The sequence below is a fragment of the Neofelis nebulosa genome, chromosome 5 (genome assembly GCF_028018385.1).
Source record: "Neofelis nebulosa isolate mNeoNeb1 chromosome 5, mNeoNeb1.pri, whole genome shotgun sequence".
Lineage (NCBI taxonomy): Eukaryota > Metazoa > Chordata > Mammalia > Carnivora > Felidae > Neofelis > Neofelis nebulosa.
In genome coordinates, this window is record NC_080786.1 from 68,074,493 (window position 1) to 68,087,007 (window position 12,515).

The following is a 12,515-nucleotide window of genomic DNA, read 5'->3' on the forward strand; positions in this document are numbered from 1 at the left end:
AACTGTCATAGCGCAGTAAAAGTCACTACATTGTTAGAAAGCCCATTTGGTTGCTGTAAACTCCTCTATTAAATACTTCCTGATATTGACCAAATACCTACTTATCTGTAAGTCATTCACACTATTCTGAAGTAAAAGTAAATATATCTGTGCATTCCTCATAATCTACCTGTATCATTTAGGGGTTTTGTGTTTTTCCTGCCTATACAACAACAAAAGCATAACCGATGGACTTGTCCAACTTGTTTTTCTCACAAAATGAGTAGTTGGGTAGAAGGCTTGGTGTAAATTCACCATCTCAAAGATAATTATACCTAAAGTCTCTGCCTTTAACTTATGTTGGTGAGAGAGAAGCTCCCCTTCAGCACTCGGAAGGAGGAGAGTGAGATCCAAGCCCATGAAGTTGGCCTCATCTTTTAAAGTCTTTTCTTAAAGTCTTGCCCCCACATTTTTGCTTATCTTTCATTGGCCTTAACTAAAACGGAGTTTGAGAAAAGAATTTTCATACCTGGGCACACTGCCATATCCAGTGAAATTGAGATTCTGTTAATAAGGGAGTAGGGGGAAATCAATGTAGCATCGAATAGTCTCTGCCACATTAACCTTCTATCTTAGGACAGCCACAAGATCCCAAGTTTCCTCTATCCCAGGCTAAAAGCAATTTTAGCCACCTTGAACTTCTCTCTGTGATCCTTCATTAAGAGCAGCATCATCTTAAAGTACCCTCTTAACATGCTATGCAGAACTGGACATAATATTACACTTGGTCATATTGCTAGGGTTGGCAATACTAACTGTTGACCTACGGTTACTTCATTTCTTTCTTTCTTTTTTTGAATGATGTATTTATTTTTGAGAGAGAAAAAATGGGGGAGGGCCAGAGAGAGGAGACAGAGGATCCAAAGTGTGCTTGGTGCTGACAGCAGTGAGCCTGATGTGGGGCTCAAACCCATGAACTAAGAGGCCATGACCTGAGCCTAAGACAGATGCTTAACTGACTGAGCACCCAGGTACCTGGTTACAGCATTTCTATTCAGACAATCCCACATGTAAGAAGTCTCTTATTTATTATTATTATTATTATTATTATTTATTATTATTATTTGGTGGTAGCTGTTTGGATTAAATTGAATGTGCAACCAACCAAAACCATCTGAAAATCTTCACATGGAATGAAGCATAGCTAGTATTTCCCTATTCCATTGAATTTTTAATCAACTGTATTGAGATATAATTTATTTATGATATGTGATAAAACACCCATTTTACATGGAAAATGTGTTGAGCTTTGGCAAATATAAACAACTGTTTAACCACCACCATGAACAAGATATAAAACGTTTTCATCATTCCCTAAAGTTCTTTCATGCTCTTTTCTTGTCAATCCTACTACTATTTCTTTCAGGAAAATACTGATCAAAATTCCATTACTGTAGATTTATTTTGTCTATTTTAGAACTTCATATCAATGGAATCCTATAATTTTGTGAGTCCGGCATTTTTGTGCAACATATTTTTAAAATTAATTTATGTTATTTATATCTGTAATTTGCTTCTGAATGTTGCTGAGTGTGTTCTATTGTTTGCAACAAACCAGTTGGCTCATCCATTTTCTTGATGAGTAACATTTTGGTTATTTCCAGGTTGAAGCTATTATGAATCAACCTCATATGAAGGTTCATATATAAATCTTCTTGAGAACGTAGGGTTTTGGGGCGCCTGGGTGGCTCAGTCAGTTAAGCAGCCAGCTCTTGATTTCAGCTCAGGTCATGATCTCAGGGTCGTGGATTGAGCCCCACTCAGCGTGGAGTCTGGTTGGGAACCTCTCTCTCTCCCTCTCTTTCTGCCCCTCCCTGCTCACACAGTCTCTCTCTCTCTCTCTCAAAATAAATAAATAACCATTAAAAAATAAAGAAAACACAGGTTTTCATTTCTCTTGTAAATACTTTGTAGTAGAGTTGCTGGGTCATACAGTAAGTAAGTCATACAGTACAATACAGTAAGTTTGTAGTGTTTAACTTAGTAAGAAAACGCTAACCAGCTTTCCAAAGTACCATATTACACTCCCACTAGGAATGCATGTGAGTCCCCTTGTTCCACATTCTTAAAATATCTTTATGGTCAGTCTTTATTTTAACATTCTAGCATATGTATACTTGTTTCTCATCATAGCTTAGATTTGCATTTCCCCAATAATCAATGATTTTGAGCATCTTTTTATGTGTTTATTGGCACAATAAGTATAAAGCAATTTGTTTTCCTTGTGGATATTAAGTTGGCCAACAGAATTTGGTGAAGACTTTCTTTTCCTTATATACTCACCTTAAATTAATTTGGTTAAAAATTAATTGATCATATAAGGTTGAGTCTATTAACCAGATTCTGTTTTAGTGATCTGTTTGTCTATTGTTACAGCATTATAACTATATTGATTACACTGGCTTTGTAATCACTGGACTTTTTTGTTCTTGTATTGTTTTAATCCTGCTTTAGTATCAGGGTAGTTAGTAGTGGACTGATTCTAAATGCATTCCCTCTAGTCCATTATATCTAAAGTTTGTTTTTTTTTTTTTTAATGTTTATTTATTCTTGCGAGAGAAGGGGACAGAGTGCAAATGGAGGAGGGGCAGAGAGAGAGGGAGACACAGATCTAAAGCAGGCTCCAGGCTCTGAGCTGTCATCACAGAGACTGACACAGGACTCAAACTCACGAATCGTGAGATCATGACCTGAGCCAAAGTCAGACACTTAAACTACTGAGCCACCCAAGTACCCCTTTTATAAGTAAGATTTTGATAAAGATTGTAAATTAATTGTTTATTTTAAATGTTTGGTAGAATTCACCAGTAAAAACATATGGTCTTGGGCTTTTCTGTGCTGGGAGATTTTTTGATTCCTAATTCAACTTTCATTCTTGTTACTGGTCTAAGAAAATTTCCTCTTTCTTGGATTCAAGATCCATGATTCAACCTTGGTAACTTTTCTGTTTTTAGGAATTATCTGTTTCTAAATTATCTGATTTGTTAGTATATAATTGTGGTAATCTGTTATCTGTTATCATCTATTGTGTTGTTTTCTCTGCCATTTCTCATTTTTGTTTTTGAGTCTTTTTTTTCTTAGTTAATGTAGTTAAAGTATTACCAATTTTGTTTATGTTTTTAAAAAACTGGTTATTACTTTCAAAAATAAAATAAACTTGCCAATTCTATAACATAACCAATTAGAACTTTGAGTAACATTTGTTAAATGTATAAAATGATTTGAGAAGAATTGAAATATTAACAGTGTTGTGTCTGCCAAGTTATCAACCTGGTAAATCTCTTCATTTATTTACATCTTCTTTAATTCTTCTCAGCTATGTGAATTTGAAGCTCTGGTATTATGTGTATACACATTTAGATTATTAATGTCTTCTTGATAAATTGTCCTCTTTATCATTTTAAAATGTCCTTTTTAGAATCCCTATTAATATTTCTTGTCTCAAAACTTATTTTGTCTGATATCACTATAGCCACTCCAGCTTTTCCCATCTCTTTATTTTAACCAAATTGTCTTTATAATAAAAGTATGTTTGGGCCTTGGGTGGCTCAGTCGGTTAAGTGTCTGACTTCAGCTCAGGTCATGATCTCACGGTCCATGAGTTCAAGCCCTGTGTTGGGCTCTGCACTGACAGCTCAGAACCTGGAGCTACTTCATATTCTATGTCTTTCTCTCTCTCTCTCTTTGTCCCTCCCCTTCTCTCTCTCTCTCTCTCTCTCTCTCTCTCTCTCTCTCTCTCTCTCTCAAAAATAGATAAACATTAAAAAAAATTTTTAAGTGTATGATATAGGGGCGCCTGGGTAGCTCACTCAGTTGGTAGCATCCAACTTCAGCTCAGCTCATGATCTCATGGTTCGTGAATTCAAGCCCTGTGTCAGGCTCTGTGCTGCCAGCTCAGAGCCAGGAGCCTGCTTTGGATTCCTTCTCCTCTCTCTGCCCCTTCCCTGCTCAATCTGTCTTTCTCTCTCTCAAAATAAATAAACATTAAAAAAATTTTTTAAGTGTATGTTATATAATATGTAGTGGGTGCTTCTTCTTTAATCCACTCTTTTATTTATATGCTGTTCCAATTCATATTTAAATATTGATGTTTAGTATATATTTACCATATTCCTATTTTCTATTTTATTATTCTTTGTCTCTTCCCCTCTTTTATATTATTTATTATATTTAGTGTCCATTTTACCTCCTGTATTAGTTTATTAGTTATACATTCTTTTTCTGCCTTTCTTCCCTCCACCATGATTGCTCTCTAGCTTACAATATGCATTTAACTATTTCAGTACGGTTAAATAAAATTATGCCACCTTCATATATATTGTAAGAATTTTACAATATACTTCTATTTTCCTCTCTCGTCCTTTCTGCTATTATATAATATTTACTTGTGCAGTTGCTATAGACCACACAATACATTGTTGTTATTCCTATTTTATACAGAAGAAATTGTGAGGGAAAGTATTTATATATGTATCCACATATTTATCCGTTCTAGATCTCTTCATTTCTTTTTCTGTATCTGTTTCAGTGTGGTAACTTTTTCCTTTGGCCTACATGACTTTTTTTTTTTTTTTTTTTGCATTTCTTGTGGCACAAATCTCATAGTGACTCACTCTTTCCTTCTTTCTTTCTTTCTTTCTTTCTTTCTTTCTTTCTTTCTTTCTTTCTTTCTTTCTCTGTCTTTTTCCTTCTTTTTCTTTCTTTCTCTGTCTTTTTCCTTCTTTCTCTTCTTTCTTTCTTTCTTTCTCTGTCTTTTTCCTTCTTTCTCTTCTTTCTTTCTTTCTCTTTCTTTTTCCTTTCCTTTTCTTTCTTTCTTTCTTTCTTTCTTTCTTTCTTTCTTTCTTTCTTTCTTATTCTTTCATTTTCTGTCTGCCTTTTTCCTTTTCTTTCTTTCTTTCTTTCTTTCTTTCTTTCTTTCTTTCTTTCTTTCTTTTTTCTTTCTTCTGAAAATTGTTCTATTTTACAGGAGTGCCTTTTTCCCTCTTAATTGTCTTTTATCACTTTAATGATGTTATTCTACTGACTTATGGCTCACATTGTTTCTGTTGAGTTCATTTTTATGTTTATGTTCCTGTATGTGTAATGTATCTCAACTTCTCAGAGAGTTTTTAGGAGATTTTATTATCATTTGTTTTAAGCAATTTAATTATGATATGCCTAAGTATACTATATTAGTGTTTATCCTACTTCGTGTTCCATAAGCTTTTTTTTGGATTTGTGGAGTTATTGTTCATTAAATCTGGTCATTTTTCTGCCATTTTTATTCAAATATTTTTCTCCTCTCCCACCTCAAAAATCTGGAACTCTAATTTACTTATATGAAATTGCTTGATATTGTCCCTCAAGTCCCTGTCTTTCTTCTTTTATTTTAGCCTTTCTTTTTTTACCCTTTTCAGTGTGGATTCTATTACTATGACTTTAAATTTAGTGATCTCTTCTGCAGTTTCTAATCTACTGTTAAACCCTCCCAGTAAGTTTTCCATTTTGAATATTGTGGTTTTTGGTTTAAGAGGTTTATTTGATCCCTCCCCCCCCCCATTTCCCTACTCATTATGTCCATATTTTTCTTAAATATCCTTCAATCTGTTTGTAAGTTTTTAAGTCTTTTACAAGTAATTTCTTTTTTTTTTTCATTTTGGAGCTTATTTCTATTGTCTTATCTTTCTTCTCGTTATGTGCCTTTTCATTCTTCTATCACCATGTGCCTCATCCACTGAACAAGGTGGCAAGTATAATTTTGAAAACAAGTTCCATGTATTTGGATATTCATTTCCCCCTTTCTCTGCAATTGAAAAACTACAGCAGCAGAGCCCTTTCACTAGCTTGACATTTTTTAGCACCAGTGTTCAACAAGATATGAATTTACCTTACTGTTTTATCGTTTGGGTCTCATTTTTCACTTTTGTATGAAAAGATATCACGTGACAAAAATGTCTAATTTCTCACTTGAAACCTCTTTATACAATATCTATACCATCCTTTCTACCTACCAACCGATTAGGCTTATGGAAAAAAAATAAAGAACATTTAGATCCTTTCATAGTGAGTTAGTTCATCCTGTGCTTTAGAAATCAGTCCTTCTTTCTAGATATTAAAAAATCATATATTTAGTAATATAGCATAGACTTTTATGTAAGGCTTTAAATGTGTTATGAAACTGCTGATGATATACTGTCTGTATTTGTGCAGACTTGACTTAATGACATTTCTTTGCCTATCACACTTTTCATTTTACAGAATATTGCAACTCTTCTTCGGGAAACTGAATATAATGAATTTCAATATTATTAAGTTGTGAAATTTTAAGCAGTGTTGATTTCTAAATCTTTAACGTATTTTTAATGTTGATATTTCTTATTTCTGAGGAGACAGATGTTGAAGAATTAATAAAAGTTACTCTTTACCATATAAGGTATTAGTTGTGAAACTGTTATCTCATTTTTAACATTATGTAAAATGTTTAAAAAACAATAGATTTTATACTGAACAACTTGAAAATGTGTTTTATTGCAGAATGGATAAACTTTGCCAGCATTTTATACGTTAGGTCAATTTAGTAAAATGTAATTTAGTATCTATTATTATAAGCTTCCTAGAATTATAAGGGAGAAATAAATTTTTTTCTTATGCATTTTTAAAGTAATTTTGGTGATTAAGTTCTTTTTCCAGGTGGTGATTTAAAACATTAATATGTTTATAGCTGTTTTCTATGCAAAATAAGTATTTTAGTTCCCTTTGACAATTCACATTTGTTTGGAGAAGGAAAAGCGGGCAGATGCAAGATATATTTCTCCCATATAAATTAAATTAGTAACAAATTGATTTAGCATTTTATCTAAAAATATTTTCTGCATCTGAAAATTTCTCAAGTATATGATCTTTATACACAAGACACAAAAAGTCCAATTTTCAATAATTAGTTAAATTAGTATGTTTAAGTGCTCTATTTAATGGCAAATATATTTTAATTTTTTAGTAAGTTTGTTTGTTGAATGTCTATAAGAATAACATTCTAGGATAGTAAGTGATATATAGTATTTCGATTCTCTTAAGTAAGACCTCACAAAAATGTAAATGATCCAGTTTATATGGTTAGAAATGATTATTACTTTTCTTTTGTCATAGAAGGTAATTGACTTGTAAAATTTAGTTTGAATACATTTAAAAGAAGAGTGTAAGTTTCTGTTTGCTCTCTGTCTCATTTGGAGCAACAGATGACTGCAGAAGTGGGGCAGTGAGAGCAGCAGCAGGTATTGGCCACAGCAGTCCAATTGTTAGAATTTTGATGCCACCTGTCAGGGTGATGAGATTGCTCTCTTTTGAAGGCTGATCCTCAGTGCCCTAGTTTTCCTATTAACCCACTTACTACCACACTGCTCACTTGCCCTTCTCTTGGACTAACTGCTGTGTCTTGTCCTATCTTTGCTACAAAATCTTAAACACTTTCAGTGGAGGTTCTTAATTTAGGATATCAGTACCACAGGAGGGAAGCACCTTAGAGAACTGAAGTACTGTTATATTTGTCCTCCTTCCAGGATAAAAGCATGCTGTTTTGATAAGAGCTGAAAATGATTCAAGGAGAGAGTCCTAGATAAAAATAGATAAATGAAGTTTAACGCAAATACATCTTTCCAAATGGTTCATGAAACAATATAACATTATTTCATACCTTTTTTTTAATTGAAGAATTTGAAGAGTAAACACATCCTGGGTGGTCTAAAACAAAAATCCCATGCTTGTGAAAAAAAAATTATAGTAAGAATCTTTCTTTTTTTAATATGATTCTTTAAGAACATAAGAGGAGTTCTCAAACCTTGTGTACATCAAACTCAGAATATATTAACATTTAATATAGACCTTTTCCACCCGTTCTTCCTAAATGAAGAGGAGAATGGTAGCTCAACAATACGATGCCCCATGTTGGAAGGAAAATATCCTTCTTTGACCAAAACACTCCATAATTGAGGTTGATAGATTTAAAATGATATTTTAAGACCAGAGATCTGAGTTTAATAGAGCCGTAATTTATTTATTCTTAGACATCAGTATATAGCTTATTTAATGCAGTTTTTCACAGCAGATTTAAACTTTTCTTTTGGGATCAATTCCACCTGTCTGAAAAACAGAGATTGGCAAACTACTGTCCACTGCTGATTTTTGAAAATAACTTTTATTCAAATATGATCATGTACATTTATTTATTAGGGTCTACAGATATTTGTATGATATGACGAATGAGATGAGTAATCATTAACAGAGTCTGTATATCCCACCAAAATAATTACTATCTGGCCTTTACAGAAGAAGTTTGTTGACTTCGGCTCTAAATCACAACCATATCCATTGAAACTCAAATTTATTATGGTCTAAAAAGACTGAGTATTGTAAAAGATTTACATTCAATATTTTTTTATTTAGAAATTTTATAGACAAGTAGTGTAGTTAATTGAGTAGTATACTTAATTGAGTTTAGTGGAAAATGTATGTTAAAAAAAATTCTAAAGTTGAATGGGAACTACTTGAGAATCAGTCATATGTCAGGTTAATTAGGATCTGAAAATTCATTCAGGAAAATGATTACTTTAATTTTTAAAATATAATATATTCTAAACTCTTTGACCCCTCCTTCTCCCACCATAAGCCAATTTTTAATAGTTGTAGGACATTATCATTCATCAGAAGAATATGCTAAAATGCATCTTAAAAAATATGTATTTATAAAGTAGGAAGACACTTGGGTCAAGATAGCTCAACTAAATTAATAGAATTGCAGATGGTAGATTTAAAGGGGGCATATAGTTTATTTAATTCCTAATCTTAGTGGGAGATTACAGAAAAATAAATTTACTCAAGTATGCTATATAGGAGATGACTAATTATGAGTACCTAAAAGTTTAACAAAATGGATTTAATGGATTGTGTACATATGTTGGCTTCATTCACTATATTGAGAGGCATCGTTATACCATGATACATGCTGAAACAATTGTGGTTTTTCATATTGCATTAAATCGGTTAGTAGTATAATTAATTTTAATAGGATATTTATGAGTCCCTGACTACATACAGATTGCTTTAGAACTAAGCAGTGAATGCACCCTCTACATGTTTTGTTATTTCAGAGCTGATATAAGTTTAATCATGCAGATAATCCAAGTAGATTTTTATTTTGCCTCTGGGATTTCACTTTCATTTTAGTGGCTTGAATGCTTCTTATCACTATTTGTGAATAGGATTATTTGAATCTAGAATGATGTGTTTTAATATCGTGTAATGAAATAAATTTGGCAAGAGGGTTAACATCTGTGTATTGGTTAAAATTATGAATCTGATGAACCTTGATGAGTATAAATTCAAAAAGACCAAGTATTCACTTTCTCTTAGCATTTTATTTTATTTTATTTTATTTTAATTTTTTTTAACGTTTTATTTATTTTTGAGACAGGGAGAGACAGAGCATGAACAGGGGAGGGTCAGAGAGAGGGAGACACAGAATCTGAAACAGGCTCCAGGCTCTGAGCTGTCAGCACAGAGCCGGACGCGGGGCTCGAACTCACGGACCACGAGATCATGACCTGAGCTGAAGTCGGCCGCTTAACCGACTGAGCCACCCAGGCGCCCCAGTATTTTATTTTAACTGTAGCCACCCTTTTTGAACTGTCAGTTGATTTTAAAATAAAACACATATATGTTTATTTTTACATTTATTCATGTATTAAAAAAATACTTATTGAAAACACACTATGTAATCTATTAGAATCTAATTCCACAAGGCAGAGATCTTCTTTTGGGTACTGTTGTGTCCCTATGGCCTAGCATATGGTAGCTACTGAAAACTATATATTGAATGAATAATTGATTCAAAACACTAGAGATTCAGTAGCAAAACATGAAACAGTCCCAGTACTCAAACTGCTTAGAAATTAAAAGACACTTGTAGCACTGTGTAGAAAATACACAATAGGGGTAAATATAGGGACTATGAGATCACTTAGGAAGAAACTAACCCACATTTTAAAAGAGTGATCTGGGAAAGCTACCTTGCAATCACTAATTTACTTTCTGATTTTATGGATTTCTCTATTCCAGGCATTTCACATAAAATATAAATACATAAATAGAGTAATATAATATGTCATCTTTTGTGACTGGTTTCTTTCATTTAGTGTATTTTCAAGGTTCATTCATTTACTGGCATGTATCAGTACTTCATTCCTTTTTATGGTCAAATAATTCCCCATTATGTGGATATACTATATTTGGTTTATCCATTCATTAATTGGTAAACAGTTTTTTCCTACTTTTTGGCTGTTGTAAATGATGTTAATATAAACATTTATGTACAAGTTTGTGTGTGTGTATACATCCTTTTAATTCCCTTGGATATATAGCCAGGAGTGGAATTTCTAGATTATATTTTGTGTTTACACTTTTTAAAGAACTTCAAACTGTTTTCCAAAATGGCTGCACAATTTTACATCACCACCAACAATATATGACAATTCTGATTTTTCTACATAAACATTTTTTTATTATCTGTCTTTTTTATTATAGCCTTCTAGAACTAATTTTTTAAGTGGAAATGGCTTTCAATTTGTGAACCTTTAAATATCAATAGCCCTGGAATAGGCTATAGGAAGTTGTGGTTAATTATGTAAATATTCTCCTCACCTTGGAGGAAGGCTTCTAAAGAGATAAACTTTTTTTTTTAAGTTTATAGGCTTTTTTAAATTAGAAGAACATACATTTGACAATAGCCTTTCAATATATATAGTTATCCAAAATTCACACCATTGAGTTGAGAAATAAATATTACAAGTAAATCATCTTAGAATTAAAAATTACATTATTAATTTAGTCAAAGGATCATATCAAATTAATATTTCATGTTTTAGATAAAATTTTATGTGCCATTAAATGTTTTATTTTTTACATTTATACATGTATTTATTACACCAGTAGTCTCCCTAAGTAGATTGACCCCTTTTTAAAGACAGTAGCTCTGTTTTAGATGTTTTTGAGAGGGTCTAAGTAACAAATGAGCATGTCCCCATTTCATGGATGCTGGCAGAAGACAGTCACACAAAGAACTCTATTACTTACTGCAATAGCAATAGCCAGCATATCAGCATTTTCTTGTGCCAGTTTCCCAAGTCCCAATTTGTTCAAGGTTATATGAAGAGAGACATGTGACATCAGCACACACAATACATTGTGTCACCCAAGAGGAATCTCAAGTTTGAGAGCAAGACACTGCTTTTATCTTCCATGGCTGTTTGCTATGCAACATCCTTGAAATGATAGCCCAGAGCAAAAGGAAGCCAGTGCATCTGCTTTTAAGATATATAGAAGTGTGAGAGAGCCATGGAGATTTGACTCTCAAGAGTTGTTTTTGACCATAAAGTGTCTTTCAAAATATCTTGCACCTAGCAAGTTATTGGTGAACATTTTTGACTTTTCTTTTTGCTTTGTTGAAGACGTCAACAGGAAGAATTTGTGAAAGAAATATTTATAGATTTCTATGATTAGGGCAAATGCTTTCCTTTTTATGATAATAGCAAATCTGTCATTTCTATAACTTCTCTGTGATCATTGCCAAAAGAAAACTAACTTACTCTCATAAAAGTAATGTGCAATAAATGTGCCACTTTCTTGAGTATGAGATTATCAACTAAAATCAATTACATGGAATCAAAGTAATTTTTAATTAATTGTAACAAATTGTACTTACATGAAGCTTCTTTCAACTAAATCCAGCCTGTAATTGTTTTCATCTCTTTTGTATTAGTTTAAAAATACTAAGGATATTTCCCAAAAGTAGTTGAACTGGAGGAGTGAAAAGAAACCATCAACACCCTTGTTCAGACTGCAATAATTCAGTCTGTGTTAACCACCTCCCCATTGATCTATAAATAGCTGATGGGAAACTATAATCCATAGAGTGCTTATTTTCTTTTCTCTTTTACTGAACTGTTGTCAAACCATGTTTTTCCTCTCCCATACTTAGGTAATTGACTTTTTGTAACCTAAATGCCGGAAGTCATAAATATTTCTCCTTCTTTGTTTCATATGTTTCAGCACATTGCCCTTAATAGTACTGTGCTACCTGTCTTTAGGATTCAATAAATCATTCTTCTTTTATTCATAGTAATCTTTGAATATATCTGTTCTTCCGACTTTGATGTATTTTTGTTCAGTGAGTTTCTAGCTGATATTTAACCATCTTATTCACAATAACTAAAATCCATATTTTTATTTTAATTTCCATGTATCTACCAAACAAATATATTTATTATTACTATTATTAAAGATGGAGAAGGAGAAGAAGAAGAAGCAAAGAATGAGAAAGGAAAGAGAAAGGAAGAGAAGAAGGAATTTATCCTGCCTGGTATTTACGAAACCAGTTTTGGCTTCTTTGATCCCTGTATGCTTCTCTAAATGCTTACACATTAGATATTTAAATATTTTTCTAGGAT

General features: G+C 32.5%; 1 protein-coding gene across 9 annotated transcripts in view; it reads left to right on the forward strand.

Moving 5' to 3' along the window:
- NAALADL2 (N-acetylated alpha-linked acidic dipeptidase like 2) overlaps window positions 1-12,515 on the forward strand; it is a 1,364,408-nt gene that overhangs the window by 934,165 nt on the left and 417,728 nt on the right. The window lies entirely within an intron of this gene.